This window comes from Cygnus olor, chromosome 21, assembly GCF_009769625.2.
Source record: "Cygnus olor isolate bCygOlo1 chromosome 21, bCygOlo1.pri.v2, whole genome shotgun sequence".
Lineage (NCBI taxonomy): Eukaryota > Metazoa > Chordata > Aves > Anseriformes > Anatidae > Cygnus > Cygnus olor.
The window spans coordinates 830310-848014 of NC_049189.1; the positions used below are offsets into that span (position 1 = coordinate 830310).

The 17705-nt window shown below is 51.6% G+C and overlaps 2 long non-coding RNA genes across 4 annotated transcripts; both read right to left on the minus strand.

The window, feature by feature from the left end:
• Positions 1-2642: 2642 nt before the first annotated feature.
• On the minus strand, positions 2643-8276 carry LOC121058379. The gene is made up of 3 exons (XR_005814182.1): positions 7920-8276; positions 7578-7819; positions 2643-3281 (listed from the first exon to the last, which is right to left on the minus strand). It is a non-coding gene; the product is annotated as an uncharacterized LOC121058379 (long non-coding RNA).
• Positions 8277-8782: 506 nt separating this feature from the next.
• On the minus strand, positions 8783-17490 carry LOC121058325. 3 transcript variants are annotated; one of them, XR_005814171.1, is made up of 5 exons: positions 17161-17490; positions 16380-16546; positions 13282-15623; positions 11511-11722; positions 8783-10685 (listed from the first exon to the last, which is right to left on the minus strand). It is a non-coding gene; the product is annotated as an uncharacterized LOC121058325 (long non-coding RNA). The 3 variants fall into 3 exon arrangements; XR_005814170.1 differs by having other exon boundaries at positions 13282-15473; positions 16380-17490; XR_005814169.1 differs by having other exon boundaries at positions 16380-17490.
• Positions 17491-17705: the final 215 nt, after the last annotated feature.

The following is a 17705-nucleotide window of genomic DNA, read 5'->3' on the forward strand; positions in this document are numbered from 1 at the left end:
CCGTGGTGCTGCAGCTCTTTCCCACGTGTTCTGCAACTAGCTTTTTCCATACTTTTCCTCACTGTGCAATCCAAAGGTTTGTAGGCCGTTGCATCACAGCTGGGCTTTGCTTCACACTACTGCCTGCAATAGCACTGCTGGGTGTCATTTGTATTTTCCCAGCCCTTGGCACGGGGGATGCAGCTTGCCTCACACCCAGCTCATCTCTGAGCTGCCATTGTCCTACTGATGGATTTTTTCATATATTTCTGTAACCTCCAGTGTCTTCGCAATCATTTCACTTGCTGCCCGCGCCTGTCCCTCCCCAGCCACCTCCGCATCGCAGCACCTCTCCCTGCGCCTTCCCCACGGCACTGCCTGTCCTCCCATCAGCGCCGGCGTCCTCGCTGCCCTTGTCAGGGGCTTCGGTGCTGGGAAGAGGATCTGTTGCCTCATCTCCCCCTTGCCTCTACTAAAATTCAGGGTAAGGAAGGCATCTCGCGTGAAGCAGGTGCTGCAGAGCACTGAGGGCTCGGTCTTCAAGTCCTTCCCTACCTCTCCTTTAAGCTGCGAAATGGCAGCCTGTGCAGCAAACTCCATTTCCTCCTTACTGTGGGCACGAGGCAACGGCCTCTGGTGCAGCACACGTGGGCACCATGTCCCTTCCCGGGGCACTGCTCGCAGCGACCCCATGCACAGCTCCTGGAGAGCAACTTGTGCCAGGGCAGTCTTCATGCAGCCAAGGAAAACAGCTGTTTTGTGAACCCCAAACTGCTTCTATCTATTGCTCTGGACTTTGCACGTCTGGTTTTGAGCCCACCTTGGAAGAGGCAAAGCGTCGTCAAACACGCGAGGCAAACACTTGGTCCAAATGCATTCTGGTTTTCTCTGCTGGAGCCAGCGAGCTCCACAACATCCATAAATTTGGGCTGAGCTTCACCAAATCTATTTGCTTGATCAGATTTATGTAGCAATTCCTGGACGAGGTGAATAATGAAAATGACTCATGAATATTTCATTTTTATAAATCACATAATTCATATCTATTCACAAATATTTGCTTTGCCTTATAAACCGGATGAATAATTTACAGAAATATGCAGCAAATATTTTAAAGAAAATATGAAATTCATTGACTACATTAATCAACAAATATTATTCAACTTATATTGGTTTAGCTTGCTCACAGATAAATTCTCTGCTTATGAAAGGAGCTGGAGAAGCAGGTGATATTTCCTGTATTAAAACACAGACAGAGGAGATAAAGCCTGTTTCTTCAGATGACAGAGTTATTTTCACATTTTCCTGCTCAGTCTTGTCTGTAATGGTCCGAGCAGGAGACTGATTTGCGACTTCAGGAGTCCCTGTCTGTCCTACAGCTGCATTTCGGGGGGACCAAAGCTCTTCCTAAGCCAGTGCTGCACCCAGCGCGTTGGCTCTCCCGGGCAATGATTGTGCACTTTAGGCAGGCACCCCACAGAAAAGCTTACCTTTGTCTGCCCTTTTCCTTGCCACCTGAGCCTGAGCCTCATTTTTTCCATCTGTAAAAAGAAAACGCGAATTCCTTGCCCAAAGGAAAACGGCAGTGGGGAAGTCACAGTGATGAAAGCCAAAAGTGGCGATCGGCCACACAGCAAGGCCTGGGACAGGAGGGGACGGGGCCAGCCCGTGGCCTCCCTGCTCTGCTCCAAACCCTGCGGTAGAACTGTCTTTGGGACAGCATCGGGCTGCTCTGCCCCATGGGGCAGCTTGCACCTGATTCCCCAAATAATCCGCACCTGATTCCACCGCCCGAGCTCTGTGACCAAGTGGCCGCCACACGCACTGCCTCTCCCGCCAGCTTTCTGTCAAATGACTTTTTACTATCGACTGCATAAACCCCATCACTTCGTTGCTGCTGCAGCTTCTTTGTGCCGAGGACGCCAGGCTTTTATCTGTGTGACAGCACAGAGTGTTTTCCTGTCATCGCTCAAAGTCATGTTGTGCAGCAAGCAGTGTTTATCCAGCGGTAATAGGAGACAGCAGAGACTCCTCTGCATACAGAGCGATCTGTAAACAGACAGGGGTGTTTCATCTTTAGAAGCGCACAACAAAAACGAAGGTACAAGTGATTAGAACACAAAAAAAGGGGGAAGAGGCACCGGGCCGTGCTTGCACGTGGGCAGCACCAACACGCGGGGCGGCTGCTGCTCAGCCCGGGCATCGCCCGGCACGCAGGAGGCAGCTAAGGACACATCCCTGCCGCCACGTGCCTCTGCTTGCTGACACGAGGACACAGACCTGTTGGATAGTTTTTTATTTTTATTTTTTATTTTTTGCCCACAGCTGATAAACGAATGCCAATAGTGGGGGCTGAAAATCCAAATGCTTTCTGAGCTGGCTTTGCTGCCCTGAGCACAATCAAGACAAATGAAGCAGAGTGTCACCAGATTTGTATTAACAGATGGGCTATTTGAGGAAAGATGGGCTGTAGTGAATGAAATGATAGCTTATTGATATAACTTTTACCAGAGAAATATATTTATATAGAGAAAATAACAGTGCTTTACCTTTTATTCAGCCACCCCACTCCCCCTTCCCCCATTTCCCTACCTTCTTCATTACATTTAAATTACTGCACTCAGCTACACCAACAGGAACAGTTACTGTAAAGACTTCATTGGCAAGTACAATTTAGGCTATTTTTTTAAGCATCAGCTGCTTAAACAGAGATTAAGTGACTGTGTTAACCCACCTGTATTTGGCTGATAAAGCGATTAATCCCGCCTGGTGCTGGAGAGATGGCTGCAGAGCTGGCTCTGGCACAGGCACGCTTTGCGGAGCGGTTTCCTTCGAGGAGCCCGGTCCCTTGGGTTGGGCAGGGGACACACGGGAACGCCTCCCCAAATGGCTGCTGTGGGAGCTCCAAACCCATTGCCCAGACTACTCCATGGGGCTCGGCACGCTTCCCGAATCTCCTGCTTGCCGAGGGCCCAGGAGAAGGCAGTGCACAGGGCGGTGGGCGCTCCTCGGGCTGACCTCAGATCCCACGTAACGCCAGAGGCCAGCCCCAGAGCTGGGCATAGTGCCACTGCTTCCCTCGTCCTGAACCATCTCCTCGGTGGTCTGGGGTTCTCGCCTGCAGCCCCACATTCCCTGGCTGGAGCGAGCGTTTCGTACCTCTGCTGGATCCATCACGCCAACCTGTTTTTTGTCCCAGGAATCTCTCCCGGGAATGAAAGCGGAGTGGACGGACGCAGCTGGGAGCACTTCACATTGACACATCGCGTTCGTGCTGGAGATGCTGGCAGATGAGACAGCATCTGTCAGACACGAGATAGGGAATTTAGGTTTAAAAGAACATTGTCAGATCTCATTTTTGCAACCCAAATACTTAAGCACAGAGCCAGCGCCTGCAAACTTGTAAGTGCAATTGCCCAGAAAGCCTCGGCGTGCCCACACGGGCGGCAGTCACCGCACTTCGCGCCAGCTGACGGACACCCGCAGAGTGAAGAGGAGGCAACAGCAGCGGAGGAGAACATGAGAGCCCTTCGCCTTGAAGGTGCTCATTGTCGCTTTGATGAGGACCTGAGACATCTAGGGCATTTGGTGGCTGGAAGACCAGCCTGCAGTGGCTTTCCACATGCAAAGCAAATTAGTGGAGCCAGCAATCAGGGCTGCTGCCTTGATTCCTGCCGTTTTTCTCATCAGTCCTGTAGCAAGCTTTCCCCCCAGCTATCAAAATATTCAGTGCAAGACAAGGATCCACAGGCTGTCCACATCTGCAATCCCAATACTCTTGAATCAAGCAGAATGTAAGAAAAAAATAAACACAACTTCTTAAGAGACTTCCCCAACTTGATTTAAGAAGGAATCGGGTGAAAACATCATTTCTGGGACAGGTCCCCATGGAGGGGGGTTAAAGCTGACTGCAGTTCCAGATGTTTGTGCGTGTTGGTTTCTGCAATCAAAAGTGAACAAATCCAATGTCTCCTTTTAGTATTCCTGCCATTTGCAGCATGTCTATGAACTATTCATCTGTAACATTTGTAGGCCTATTAAGAGGGAAATACAATTTCATAGCCACAGATAAGAGATTAGACAGATCAATTTCTCCCCACAAAATGGGCCGAGGAAAAAGCAGTTTCCCAGTTGTGATGTAGAAGATTTTTGTTCTCTTGGCTTACTGAGCCGTGGGTCCTGTCACCAACGTTTCTGCTCATGTTTTTATTAAGAGATCAAGTTCATTGCGTAAGTCATGCAGAATTGGTTACTGTCAAGGGACGAGTCTCCTCAATCTAAAAAATCCCCACGTATTTCAGGCCCTCAGTGATGGCATGCACGCAAAAGGGGGAGCCTGCTTCCTGCCACACAAGTGACAAAGTCCAAGCCTTGCACACCATGGGAAGAACGGTGCGACCCGAGCCATGCAGGGGCCACATCCTGGCAGGATCACTGGTGTGGTGGGGCTGTCTACAGACCCCACCAGCCCTGCTTGGGCTGTGCCGGGTGCGTGCTCTCCCGAGGCCAGCCATGCCTGCCCAACGCTGCCCCGAGCCCCAGCTCACCCAGCTCTGCCGGTGGTGACAGTAGCGTGGTGCTGGGGCGAGCCGCCAGCTGCGGGAAGCTCCGTCAGGTGGTGCGCGGCTGGCGGGGGAGCCGGAGGGGCTGTCACCATGCACGACACTCCGCGTTAGGCTTGCAGAAGAGAGGCTGTCACAATATTTAGAGCCGGAGTTAAGCTGAAACTGCTACATCCACAGATGGGGAAATTCTACACAATGGCTCTCAAAAAAAAAGTCAAATGTATGCAAAAAAAAAAAAAAAATGCTGCCACACTCACGCGAACACAGGCAGAGCGGTTTCCCGCACGCCGTGATGCACAGCTAGCAGCAGGCAGCCATCCTCACTGCACGCCGAGCTCAGACACACGTGTGAGATGTAGAAATAGATCTGCTTCTTTAGCTCAGATGGACGTCAAGGCAGTTCACACAGAACTTGAGCACAGAGCAGGGCACACACCGACAGCTGCGCCTGAAGAAGAGCATCGCCGATGGCCGTGGTGGGGCAGGGGTGGGCAGGGGGCGCAGGGCTTGGACCTGCAGGGAGAGGCTGCAGCCGGCCAAGGCGGGGAGAGCAGCAGGGGCGTCTTACCGAGGGCATCAACTTGGGCCCCCCGTGGATGGATGGGGCCTGAGCCAGCCCCAGGGCGTCCCCGCGCTCCACAAACCTGCACGGTGCAGCTCTGTGCTGGAGAACCCCTGAATTATTTATAGCCTGTTATCATCCCTTAGGTATTATTTGTGTAACCATTAGTTTCTGTAAAGTGCACGGAAGAAGCTGTAAAATACCAAGCATTACCTCACTTCGGTTTGGAGCTGATTATTTTCCCGCCTCACTCACCAAGCTCCATCCCAGTGACCCGACCCCTCTGACGGGCAGCGGCGGCGATGAAGGGGCTCACGCTGCCAGCCCCCAGCCCTGCCACGAGCAGCGCCTCGACCCGGCCTCCGTGGGGCTGAGCCCCAGCTGGGGCAGCACAGCAGCGGAGGAGCTGAGCTGCTCTCTCCCGAGCCGGGAGCCTTTGTCCTAATAGGATGAGCTCTTGACTGAGAAGCAGCGGCTCTTCTCAGGATAAATACATTTGAAAAAAAAAGAAAAAAGAAAAAAGAAAAAAAGATTTATTCAATGGTATAATGAATTCAGTGCCTTTTAAATGTGACAGTGGGTAAAATACATAGGCCTTCTGCAGGCTTAAATGGCATCTGTAAATATCAGGATTTTCTTCCCTCGCCATCCTGCAATTTACTGTGCTCTCCCTGCAGAAGGGACTCAGGGGCAGCCGGGCTGGCACGGCCGTGGGGATGCAGCACCCCCATATCCCTGTGCCCCTGCACCCCTGACTGCCCAGGCCCAACAAAGGGGAAGGGAATCCCTCAGGAACGAGGGAATAGGACTGGGAGCAAGAAAAGCAGAACCCATAAAGCTTAGCTGGCTGCCTGAGAGACGAATGCCTTGTAGGGGGTTTTGGATGATGATAACGTTTTTCTTTTCATGCCCAAGTCAGCAAAACAAAGCAGAGTTACACACCAGAGTAAATTTAAGGCCAACCAAAAAACAAAACAGAAAGAAGAAAGCAGACCAGAAAATAGCCCTCAAACTCACTTAGTGCAGACATGACAAGAGGCTCTGACAAGGCTTGAGAAATTACTCTACAAAACAAGCACTTTAGAAACCAAATAGAGTATTCTAAAGACAAGCGAATACCCCAAGCAAGCCCGTACTGATTCCAGGTGCAGAACTAGAGAAGAGCTCACACGCCAGCACGTCAGGGTGCCAGGCTCCTTGCGGGGCTGTGGAGCATCACCAGCACCATGGGCAAGCCTCTCCTGGCTGTGATGGGAGCTGCCCGGTGCCAGCGCTGCCATGGGGCACAGGACCCCCACGTCCAGGAAAAAAGCAGCTCTCTCTGGAAAAAAGCAGCTCCCTTCCTGCGTACCATTTTTTCCCATAACTAACATAACTTTTTTCATAACACCAGCTCTTTTCCTGTTTCAGGGCACCCAAAGCTTCCAGCAAATAATGCCTTCTGAGACACGCCGTCCCTAATCTTGGTACTGAGAAGCTCAGGCGCTTATCTTCACGGGAGCCAGAGACCTGTCCCTGTGCTAACGGGAGATGTCACCTATCTGCGGCTGCAGCTGCCTAAATACTTCGGGGAAAATGGCCTTTAGGGAGGAAATGTTTTCCTCGTTGTTCTTTCTTTATGGTGTGCCAGGTGAATTTAGGAAGCCGCAGACACCGCGTGGTGCTGCCACTCCCCACCAGCGAGGGGTTTGGGCAGCACGAGCCCCTGCCTAATCCTTGCCCCACTGCCTGAACCCACTCCTCACGCTCCTGCCACCACTGCAGGAGACCCATGACAAACCACCTCTTAGTTACATTTCTCCTTTTCTTCCTACTCATGAGCCATGGGATGGAACGGAAGGCCTCTGCCTGCAGCAGATCCATCCCCCAAATCCCCCGCTCCTGGCAGCCCTCACCGCTTCGGGTGCATTGGTGCTAACGGCACGGCGCGAGGCTCGGTACCGAGGTCAGCCCTGCAGGCACACCTGGAACAGGGACGGCGTGAGACAGCACAGCCTGTGCAGGGCAAGCACGCTGAGCAGGCGATCCCCAGGGAGGATAACCAGCCCTTGAGGGTGAGGAAGGAAAAGGGGAGACAGGCAGAAACCAGCCCTCCTCCTCCTCCTCCTCCTGCAGCAAAGAGCTCACACCGCGCCTCGGTGCAGGATGGGCACAGCGTGCCACCACTGCGGGACTGATACAAAAAAGCCATCTGGAGAGCGAGCCTGACAAGAGGATGCACCAGTGGCAGGAGATAAGGATGCTGTTGCAGGGAATATAGATGCGCCTGTCATTTTTAGAAAGGAGCAGCCTAAAATCAAAGGAAGAGACAGATAATACCAGAAAGAGATAAAGGCAGGGAGGAAACAGGCGGAGAAAGTGAACAGAAACACAGAATGCAGAGAAAACTGTGGAAACACCAGTATAAACATGATCAGTCATTACCCAGCACGAGCGTGTGTGAAGCTAATAAAGCAGAGAAGAGTAATTACCTTTGACATTCCCCCAAACATTGGCTTTTGGCGCAGTATTTCCTTGCATAGGTACTATTTATGCAGTGGCTTTTATTTATCTCTGCTTTAGAAGATATCTTCTCATTTCCTCACTGCCAGGCTTGGTGCTGGCGTTTTGGGGAGGACGCCTGCTCTCCCACTGCCCGCTCAGCTCAGCCTGGGTCGCCACCATTGCTCGTGCTGATCCCCGTCTGCAAGGGTGCTGCACCCAGCCGCATGGGCTGAAAGCAGGAAAAACAGGGAAAACCATGAAGAAGCACACAGAAAAAGAATGACCTCTGAAATAGTTGAAATGATTCGGTTGCTGCCCATAATACTCACAGGTCTCATGCAGGGCCCCCGCCGTGGGGGCCACCGACCCCTCCTCAGCCGGCTGAGGACCCAGCTCGGTCACTGCAGCAGCAGCAGATGCTTGGATCACAGCTTCGGGTTGTTTGCTCTGATTTCCCTTTTGCTGATGTCTCCGTTGGCTTCCACTGGCAGCAGACATCCTGTGGCTAATTACCAGGACAGGCTGCCAATCACAGCCCCACCACTATTTTTGGCCCGGTAGGAAGGAAAAGCGCGGCACGGCGAGCCTGCCCAGCGCCCAGAGAGGAAGCGCAGGGCTCTGTGTAAAAGTGTTAATCGTAAAAATCCTAATTATATTACGATTCTGAGCTTGACAAGTGAAAGACATCTGAAAGCAGAGAAGCAGCAATTGACTGTATGCTAATTAGCCAGCCTTATCTCAGGAATATTTCATCCCTGATTGCGTTCGCAGCGTGGGAACGAACCCGCGGTGCCGTGCTGGGGTTAATCTCGGCCACGTCCTCGCAGGACAGCCTGAGAAAACTAACATAAATCCAACCCCAATCTGACCAAAGATTTTCTCCTGGCCAGCAAATACACACTGGCAATGACTGATACGGGTGACAAAAGTGTAATTGGAAATGCGAGCAGCTGCTGACTACAAACAGGGCTGCAGGAACAGGGGAAGTGTCACTGGGTGGGCTTACAGCCCCCGACAGCCCCCAGCATCCCTGGGCTGTCCTGCCCACAGCTCCCCAGATGAACACCTACCTCCTGCATCCCGGGACCCGCAGCACCCGCTGCAATGTGAGGGAACGAGAGGTGGGCAGAGCCCCAGGCACCGGGAGGAGAGCCGTCCGAGCCCTGCGCAGACGGGTTCTGCTGCGGCTGGACCCGAGGGGAGCGAAGCACCGCACAGACCTCTTCCGCTGCTGTTTCAGACCTTGCTGAAACGAATAACAGCATAAAGCTTTGATTTCCAACTTTGATTTAATGACAAAAGAGAGACACACGGATCAATAGTCGCCTCCTCTCCCGAGAGGAGGCTGTGAAGCCCATACGTGTGTCACCACGGCAAGCACAGCGCAGCACCAGGCCCCGTCCTGAGGCGCACAGACGTGGGGCTGGGCTGCTGCTTGCCCGTCGTGCCCCACATGCTGCAGCAGTGCCGGGTGCCAGGCTGAGGGGCTGACCTTCCAGAAGTGGCAGCTGGTAACACAGTAAAAAATTTAAAAAATATAATAATGTTTTTCTTTCGGATTATTGAACCAACTGTAGTAAAAACTTCATGTTTAATATGCATGACCTGCTCCATACACTCCACTCTAATAAAGTGGTGGAACATCTTGCACAGCTAAATCATTAGGGGGTGGATGAAACACTAGGGGCCAGTTGTAAATGCAAAGAAAAAAAAATTAAACTAGGCACATAAAATATGAACCAATTTTCTCATCTTGGCTAATAGATTTTAAATGGGAAATCTGATCATGGATAAGCACCAGGAATATTAAAAATTCAGGTTTTGCTAGGGCTCTACCTGGATCCGTAAGGGAAGGTCGAAGCGTGATGAATGTTCCCAGGAACGCGATCGAGGGTGTAAGCTTTTAATAGCTGTTACATTAAAAATCTGCTGCCGAACATCATGCTTTTTAGAGCTCTCATTTAAAGGTGTGTTGTAGCTTGCTGCTTCCTAATTACCTTGTATGTTCTGCATAATTTTTGTTTTTAATTTCAGATGGGAAAACACCATAAACTAGCTAATTAATTACTTTTTAACCCCAGCATATCAGCAGAAGCACATGCTTTGCCATGCCACCTCTCCTCTCCACCGCAAGCAATCCTCCAGCCGAGCACCCGCACATCCCAGCGCAGAGCGGGGGAATTTGCAGGGGACTGCAGAGAAACCAGGGGAGAACAAGGGAAGGGAAAAGCAAGGAGCAGGGCTTGGCCTCACCACGTTCCCTGGGAGAGAAGAGAATTGGAAGTCAGGAAGCAGCAGGCTTTGCCTTTCTCTTTCATGCTGCTCTCGGCACTGCTGCTCTCACCAGGCTTTCCCACGTGGGGCAGCCGGGGGTCCCGGTGCCAGCCTGGGCATCGCCGCACCGCCAGCCCCGTGTCTGTCTCTTAACTTCTTAATGCTGGGCAGCAATTTTCCAGCAACCTCAACAACTCAGCTTTCCAGCAAGTCTCAGCAACCCCTGGGGACCCGCGTGGAGACAGCTGAGCTCAGCGCTGGTTTTCCAGCACACCCACCCCGGGTGTTCCTCTCGGGATAACGGCAATGTCCCATGCAGAAGGTAACCAGACTTCGTGGTACGGGGCTACTGCTCACCGGGCCCTGCGCTCCCTCCTTGCCGGGCAGGGCGATTGCTGAGGCTGAACAGGACAGACACTGCAGTGGATGTGACATTATCCAGTGATTTATGGACTTCATATTTCAACAGCCCATCAACTGCGGAAAAGATAATGTTTAGAGAAACCAAAGCAGCTAGAAGTACCACTGGGGGGTTAGAAGAAAAGCAGAAAGGAAGAGGAAAGTGAAGGCACTGACAGAAGGATTGCTCACGAGGAGGCTCGCTCTGAGCGCAGCGTACCGGCTCTGCTTCCCCTGGCTTCCAGATTTCTGAACACAAAGAACAGAAACCCACCGAAGGGTTTGACAGTCAGCACTTCTTTCTCTGTTCCTCTTAGTTTTCCTACTGTCTCCTCTCATTGGAGATTTCCAGCTTGGATTTACTTGATTCCACCACGTTCCTTCAACTATCTTCTGGTTAAAGGCAGGGCAAACTAATGGATCTGGGGAGAAAAAAAGCAAAATCAAGAACTCAGGGTATGCAGGCAGGTGAATGACATGCTTCTTGGCATGCTGAGCTGGAAATTATTTTTTCCTTTGTTTTTATGAATCATTCATATTTTCATCAGCTTAAAAAGCAAACAAGCAAATGTAAACATTGGGATTTTTAAATTGGAATACATTGATGCAAAAACAAGTATATATTTAATTTCCTTTCCTTTAATTCAAGTTGAATGCATGTTAATTAGAAGGCGGCGGAGCAGGAACACTTAGCTGTATTGACAGAAGCAGCAATAATGAGACACACGCCTGGACTGGGGATGAGGACGGGGAGCAGGAGCTGCGGGGCCGTGCCGTGGTGCGGGTGGGCTCGGGGTGCGGCAGGGGAGAGTGGCTGCCCCCGGAGGGACATTTGCTAGAGGGCACCACAGTGCTTCAAAAGCCACGCAGAGGGTGGAGGAGGTTTATCCAGTTGAGGCTAAAGGCCAGAGGGTGCAGACAGCAGGAGAAAATGCGTGCTGACATGAGCCGATGAACTGAAGGAGGCTTGGGCTGGGTCTCACGCCTGTCCTATGGCTGCATAGTGCTCCCCAGCCCCAGCCCCCCCATGTTTTTCCCCAGGCGATATTTTTCCCCGGACCCTCCCCTGCACAGCACCTCTTTTGGGGGTGCGTCTGCAGGAGGTGCAGCCTAGGAGCCCCCTTTCACCCGCGCCCTTCTTTCGCCATGCCGCGCGCTGTCGGAGCCTCACTAAGCTGTTTACACCCCTCATGCTCCATCCATCATTTTTTCATTCAGTTGGAAGATTATAGCTTCTTATGTGCTACCTCCAGTCCAGCTTGTCATGGGAAAACTCCAGGGAGAAATTCGCACAGATGTATTAAAGCTATCTAACACTTTCTCCATGGCAACTGGGACTGGTTCAAACCCCATAAGCCCTGCCTGGAGGCAGGATGAGAGCTCCTCCGGAATTCTTCCAGGCACCCAGATAACAGCAGATAGCGGGAAAATGTCTTCATCAAGTTGAGATGCCTCCCAACTGTAACACACAATAACGTTTGATTAACACTGAAGCATTTATCACTTACGAAGGACGTTTTTCTGACGCTCTGCGGTAACTCACGCTTTCCATCCTTTTCCTAGCTTGTCTTAGTGATCCGACATTAACGTGCACACACAAGAGCGCAAGCAAGCAGGGAAGGAAAACAGATGCAGGTGGAGCATATGCAGGATTTAATTTGATCTTTGAGAGCATAATTATTTTAATATTAATTTTATAAGTCTTTAGTTTCTTATGCCATCCTTTGCACAGGCTCCAGACGAGGTGAGAGACAGAGCTCCTGCCTCACAGAGCAGACTTCAAGTCACGGAGGGCTGCGTTGTTTAACACCACAAGTTACAGCCACAGCGTACGCTGGGAGGTCGTTAAAACCAGCCTGAGGCTCGCGTGCATGCAGATATTACTGCAGCAGGAGGGATGTCCGACCCCACTGGCTGGTTTCAGCCCTTGGCTGCTGACAGCCCCTGCCCCTGGCTGTGGCAGTGCGCTCCCATCCCGCAGCACCGCCCCGCACGGCTCGTGTGGGGCCAGGCCGAGCTGATGTCGGCTGGCCGAGAGCCACGCTCCCTGAGACAGAAGTCGTTCGAACCTCTGGAGCGAATCTACTATTTTAACTCCACATACCACCGAACGGCAAGGGAGCCAAACCCTTTGAAGTCTGCCATGTCCAATCCATTATTAATCATTGTAAATCTGGAATAATCTCTACAAGCATATTCTGCTCGCTACAAATATACTGGTGCCAACTTCCTCTAATAAATCCTGCGTCAGGCCAGCTATTGTGTCTTCTCTTCAGGCAGCATTTCCCAGCAGAAATATTTAAACAATAATGGTCCCTATTTGGTGCAGTCACTTTTGTTTTAGAAGAGTACAGTCTAATGTGTAACAGATTTAGAGCTTACAGAAAGGCTTGGATTTATGGCATGTTTTCTTTCCATTACTTGTTTCTGATAACCCCTGTGAGGCATTACATGTCTCCATTTGGGTCCCTAAATTCATGCCACCTCGAAAAGCAAGGAAACCATATCCTTCCTCCTACCCCAAACTTTGGGGTAAATTCTAAAAGTTCTATGCAAAAGGAGCATGGCTTAAAAAAGAAATCTGGTATCACTTCCCTGCAGACCAGAAGTGATTTGCTGAGTGGTTTGGAAAGCGCTGGGATGGAGAAAGAGAGGAAGAATGCAGTATGAAGAGCTCTTCTTTGCGCAAGGACTTTCACGGGCCAACGTATGGCAGTTACTAAAGATCAGTAAATTACCTTCTACTACCCTTGTGAAACAGACCTTGAGAACGAAGATAAGGTTTTATGAATCTTTCCCTTGTAATGAGCTTTCCATGATTAACACGGCCTACAAGGAACACGCTCACTGCCAGGCACGGCAGAGGAAATGCAACGCCACCGCGCGTAATGGGGTGCAGGCTACAAGGAGGGCTGCGGTATCAGCATCCGAGCCACAGAAAGGCTTAAAGACAAGTGTAACAACTCCAGGAGCCCCAGAAATCCCCGCTAGGATGAGCCTCAGCCCAATTTTACTCACGTTCGGTCACACAGATGCTCCTGGGCCGAGCAGCGTGGCTGCCTGCAGCAGCAAGCGGCGCCCAGGAGCCGGGCGAAGCCTCCCCTGCTCCCGTCCCCGCAGGCAGGGTGGAAGGAGATGGAAACCCCTGAAGCAAAAACAAGCATGAAATTTAAATCCCCAAACATACACTGACAACAAAGCATCAAATACAAGGGTGAGAAAGCTGAGCCCCCAGATTTTACTGGTGTTTATGCAAGCGAAGAGGGAATTTTACACCACAAGCTGCTACTGAATGCCACATATAAGCAACTGCTAGAGACTTACCAACTCTTACTTAGATCGTAATCTATATCAGACAACCTCCTAATTTGTGCGAACACCTGGCTATGTTTATTTTGAGCGAAGTATGAAGCTCAAAGGATCCGGGAAGCTCCGCAGTTTGGTACAAACTCTGATTATTCATGAACGTGTGAAACTTTTCCCCCCAAAATTTGCAGCTTCAAAGCGCCGTTCTGCATGTGTGAGACTCTCGCTGCGTGCCAGCGCTGGGAGCCGTGCTTTCCACAGTCACAAACATTGGCACCTCGGAGCCGCGGGCTGCCGAGAGGCAAGGCCACCGGGATGCTGCGGAGCTCCCCGGAGCTGCTGCTCTCGGCGCTGCTGGCGCTCGTGGGCAACCAAGGAGTGAGCTCTGGCACCGTGGTGGGGCTGGCTGCCAGCCTGGGCCTTCAGGGAAAGCGTCTGGATGCCAAAACCCCCCGGGGAGATGCACAGCCACGTCCAGCACAGGCGAGAGCAGCCAGAGGATGCTGGCCTGCGGCTGAGGACGCTCGCTGCCTGCTTCCGCGGCACCAGCAAACAGGGGAAGGAGCCACGAGGGCCGTGAGTCCAAACGACAGCTTGTTTTCTCTTTCACTGACAAACGAGCCGGAGCTCCAAAAGCAATTTAGTCTGGGAATAAACATCCAAATACCCACTGCTCAGGCTGAGGCACTAAATGAGCTAAGCAGAGGGAGGCTGCGGTGAACTCGGGTTCCAGGCACTTGCTTTTCACTTGACTTCCTCAGCTGGCAACTCAGCGCCAGCTAAAAACTCTCCAAGAGAAGCATCTATTTCCTACCGCTGCCAAGGACTCTGGCCAGAAAACGCTTTTTCTCCCCTGATGCTGCTCATTAATCTTGTTTGTTTGTTTTCTTTTTTTTTTTTTTATGCTTTTGCTGGTTCCCCCAATTACGATGTGATTAAAAAAGAAAATAAAGAAAACTTGAGGTAAGGAGAATTCAGCCAGATCCCTGGAGTGGGCCATGGCTACGTGTGGAATGACTTCGGCGCGCTGCCCGCTGAGATGCCCCCAGCCCGGTCAGTGTCCCTGGTCTCACCCGTCTCCTTCAGGGATCACAACTCACTTAGTGCGCACCGTGCCTCGCCCACATTGATAAATTGGCAATAAAAATGCAGAGAGAACTCCAGTTGGATCAATTTGTTTCAATATTTTTGACACGGCTGCCGTAGAAGCTGAGTGTTGGGGAACCAACAATGCAATTTCCTACCGAGGGAAGTGGCAAGATACTGGGCATAAATTACGCTTAAATGCCACATAGATAATGAGGCCGCATCTTTGGAGATTTATTTCTCATTTCTTTCACTGAAAACACTTTTGATGTGGGAGCTGTCGTGGCACAACCTTTCCAACCTGGAAAAAGCCCTGGCTGGAGACGCCAGCTGAATGCTGAGGGCTCGGAATTTGCAGGCGCCTCGTGGAGCCTCCGGCACGGGGGAGCCTTCACCTGCCAGCAGGGAGGCAGGGAAGCTGGGGTGCTGTCGTGTGCTCTGCCCACATTCCCCAAGCTTTTTTGGGAAAGGATGCGAAGGAGGAGACAGTCCTATCTATAGCCTGTTGCAGTTGCTTGATGTCCTCAGATGCAGAGTGCTTAGTGACATAAATAATAATTAAAAATTGTCAGAGAGCCGCCAGCAACGCGTTTCAGCCATCAGCGGCTGCTTGGCTGGCATTTCCCCGTGGTTCCGAGGGCAGGCTTCCCTGCAGCAGCAGGAGCCTTGCTGCCCGTGGCAGACCTCCTCCTCCAGCTCCGGGCTCAAACCTCATGGGATCTTTTTCCCCTCCTGATGCCGCTGCAGAAGCCACAGGTGCGCCACCTCCATCATTCCCACCTCTCCATGACATGAAGGCCAAAGCACGCATCTCATAACTGGAAATCAGAATATTAACACTCACCATTTGGGGAGTACTTGGACATGTCAGTTCTGATGAAGAATGGTATTAATTTCAGTTCTTGCAAGAGACATCTGAGGCAGTTTCCATTATTTTTAGGGAGCCATGGCAGAGCTGAGCTAGCTGTCTGCGGAGAGCCAGCATTTACAGAAAGAAAAATGCTCTTCGCTACCTGCTCCTTCTGGATACATTTCGAGCTGGAGTTCATCATTTCTACTTACTTCCATATATTTAGATTCCCTCTCAAAATATGTTTTCAGCAATGACTTCAGTAAATAAACTGCCAGGGGCATTCCCCTCAGTTCATTAGAAGGCACGTGAACGACCCATGGGATCAGAATTTCTAATGGCTCGAATCAGGCTTCGCGTTAGTGGCTGCACTGAAGTTGTGGCTAATTGCATCTCCTGGGGCTCCCGCCACTTCCCATCCCTACTACCTGATTGCAGCGGCTCATTAGCCTGCTTTTAGAACCGCACGCCTGTCACCTCCGAGCGGGGGCCAGGAGTCACGTCCCCCCCACCACACGGTGCCGGCCGAGGCTCCACCACCGCCCCAGCACCAGCACCCAGACGGGCACCACAGCACCATGTGAGCCACAGGGAAGGTGCTGGCACGGAAGCTGCAGATTTACTCTCCGAGGGTGGAAGCACAGCCTTGCCTCGTGCAGCAAGATGTGCACCAGCCCAGCAGACACACCGTGTAATTAAAGCTGACAAAAGCATGGCTAAAGGAGAACTGAAACATGACAGTGACCCCTGATAAAAGCTTTTTTTATGTCAAATGAGTGATAGCCAGCACTGTACACCTGCCTATTATTTTTATGTAAGCTACTTGTAGAAAAGTCACCTTCCAAAAACATTACTCTATCGACTCTTTGCTTACAGCATTCTGCGTCTGCCTGTGCTGCCACCTTTGTGCAAATCTGCTGAACTTCCCACGCTGCGTGCCCTTCTCTCCTTGTGAGCACAGATGTTCAGATACACCGTTTGCCAGGCTCAGTATCCTCAGCTGTACTTTATGGTTTGGTGTGACGGCCTTCCTGGTTAGCACTTTCACACAGACAATATTTTGTGTCAGGCTGGACACCATCACCCAGCTCCGCCTTTGTCCAAGTGGAGCAGAGCCCTCCACGGACGGACAGACAGACAGACACGTGGGGCTGCCTGCCTGGGTGCCGGTGGGCACTGCTGCTCCTCAAGGGCACGCACCGGTTATTTTTTCGCACTTCATAAAACTTATGTGCAGAAGGAAATTAAAAGAAGGCTCTGAGCACGGCTCCAGTAACGATGCAAGATTGGCTGCAGTAACTAGCTTTTCCAAAAATATCTTTCCTCTGGCAGAGATGTTCTATTTTTAGAGCTGCAAAGCATCACATTGACAAGTGGCAGGGTCAAAGCTTACCTTTAAACTTTTAAAACTCATTTGGCCTTGTAAAAGCATCTGGGTTTTTCAGCTGGCTGTTAAACACAATGACACACAGCGATTCCAGCAAGCCCAGGTGGTGGCACCTGGCTCTGAGCTTCCCCTGCATCTCCAGCTCCTGGGAGCTGCCTGGGCAGGCTCAGCTCTGTCTGACGTGACCAGGCACCGGCCGTTTAATAGATTGCTTGCACAGGCATTTTAATATAATGTGTGTCAATTCAATATAACACCATGTACTTACAGCATGCTCTGTGCCTGGAGGTGCCTGTGCCGTGTCCCTGGAGCAGTGAGCTCCCACTGCTGGGCTGCTGATGGGTGCTGACCCTGAGCATGCTGCCCCGAGTGCCCCACAGCACTGCTCCCCCGGGAACATCACTCCCCCAGCTCCCGAAGGCTCTCGATGTTCATTACGAGGTCACTAGTTGATGCGTCCATGTGATTGCCTTCTTGCTGTTCAATAAATAATTAATAGGTGTCAATTCCAATCTGCCTTGATTAATTGTACTCATCTCATTCAGGTGTCAGCTCTGGTCCAGCTGGGCTCTCCCAGGGGCTAGCAGGGACAGCCACAAGCTGCAGTCTCCTTGCTGAACTGGGCTCTGCCCCCTGGGGTCCCCGGCTGGTCAGGGGGATCCCTGCAGGCAGCTGGTAAGAGACCAGCCCAGGGGACACTTGCCATGGGGTAGAGGTGTCACCCTGGAGGGGCAGCAGGAGTACAGGGACGCAGGCGCTCTGAGAGCAAGGGGGTGGCTGGATGCCTGCTCGCACTGGGGTGCCCTCAGAAAT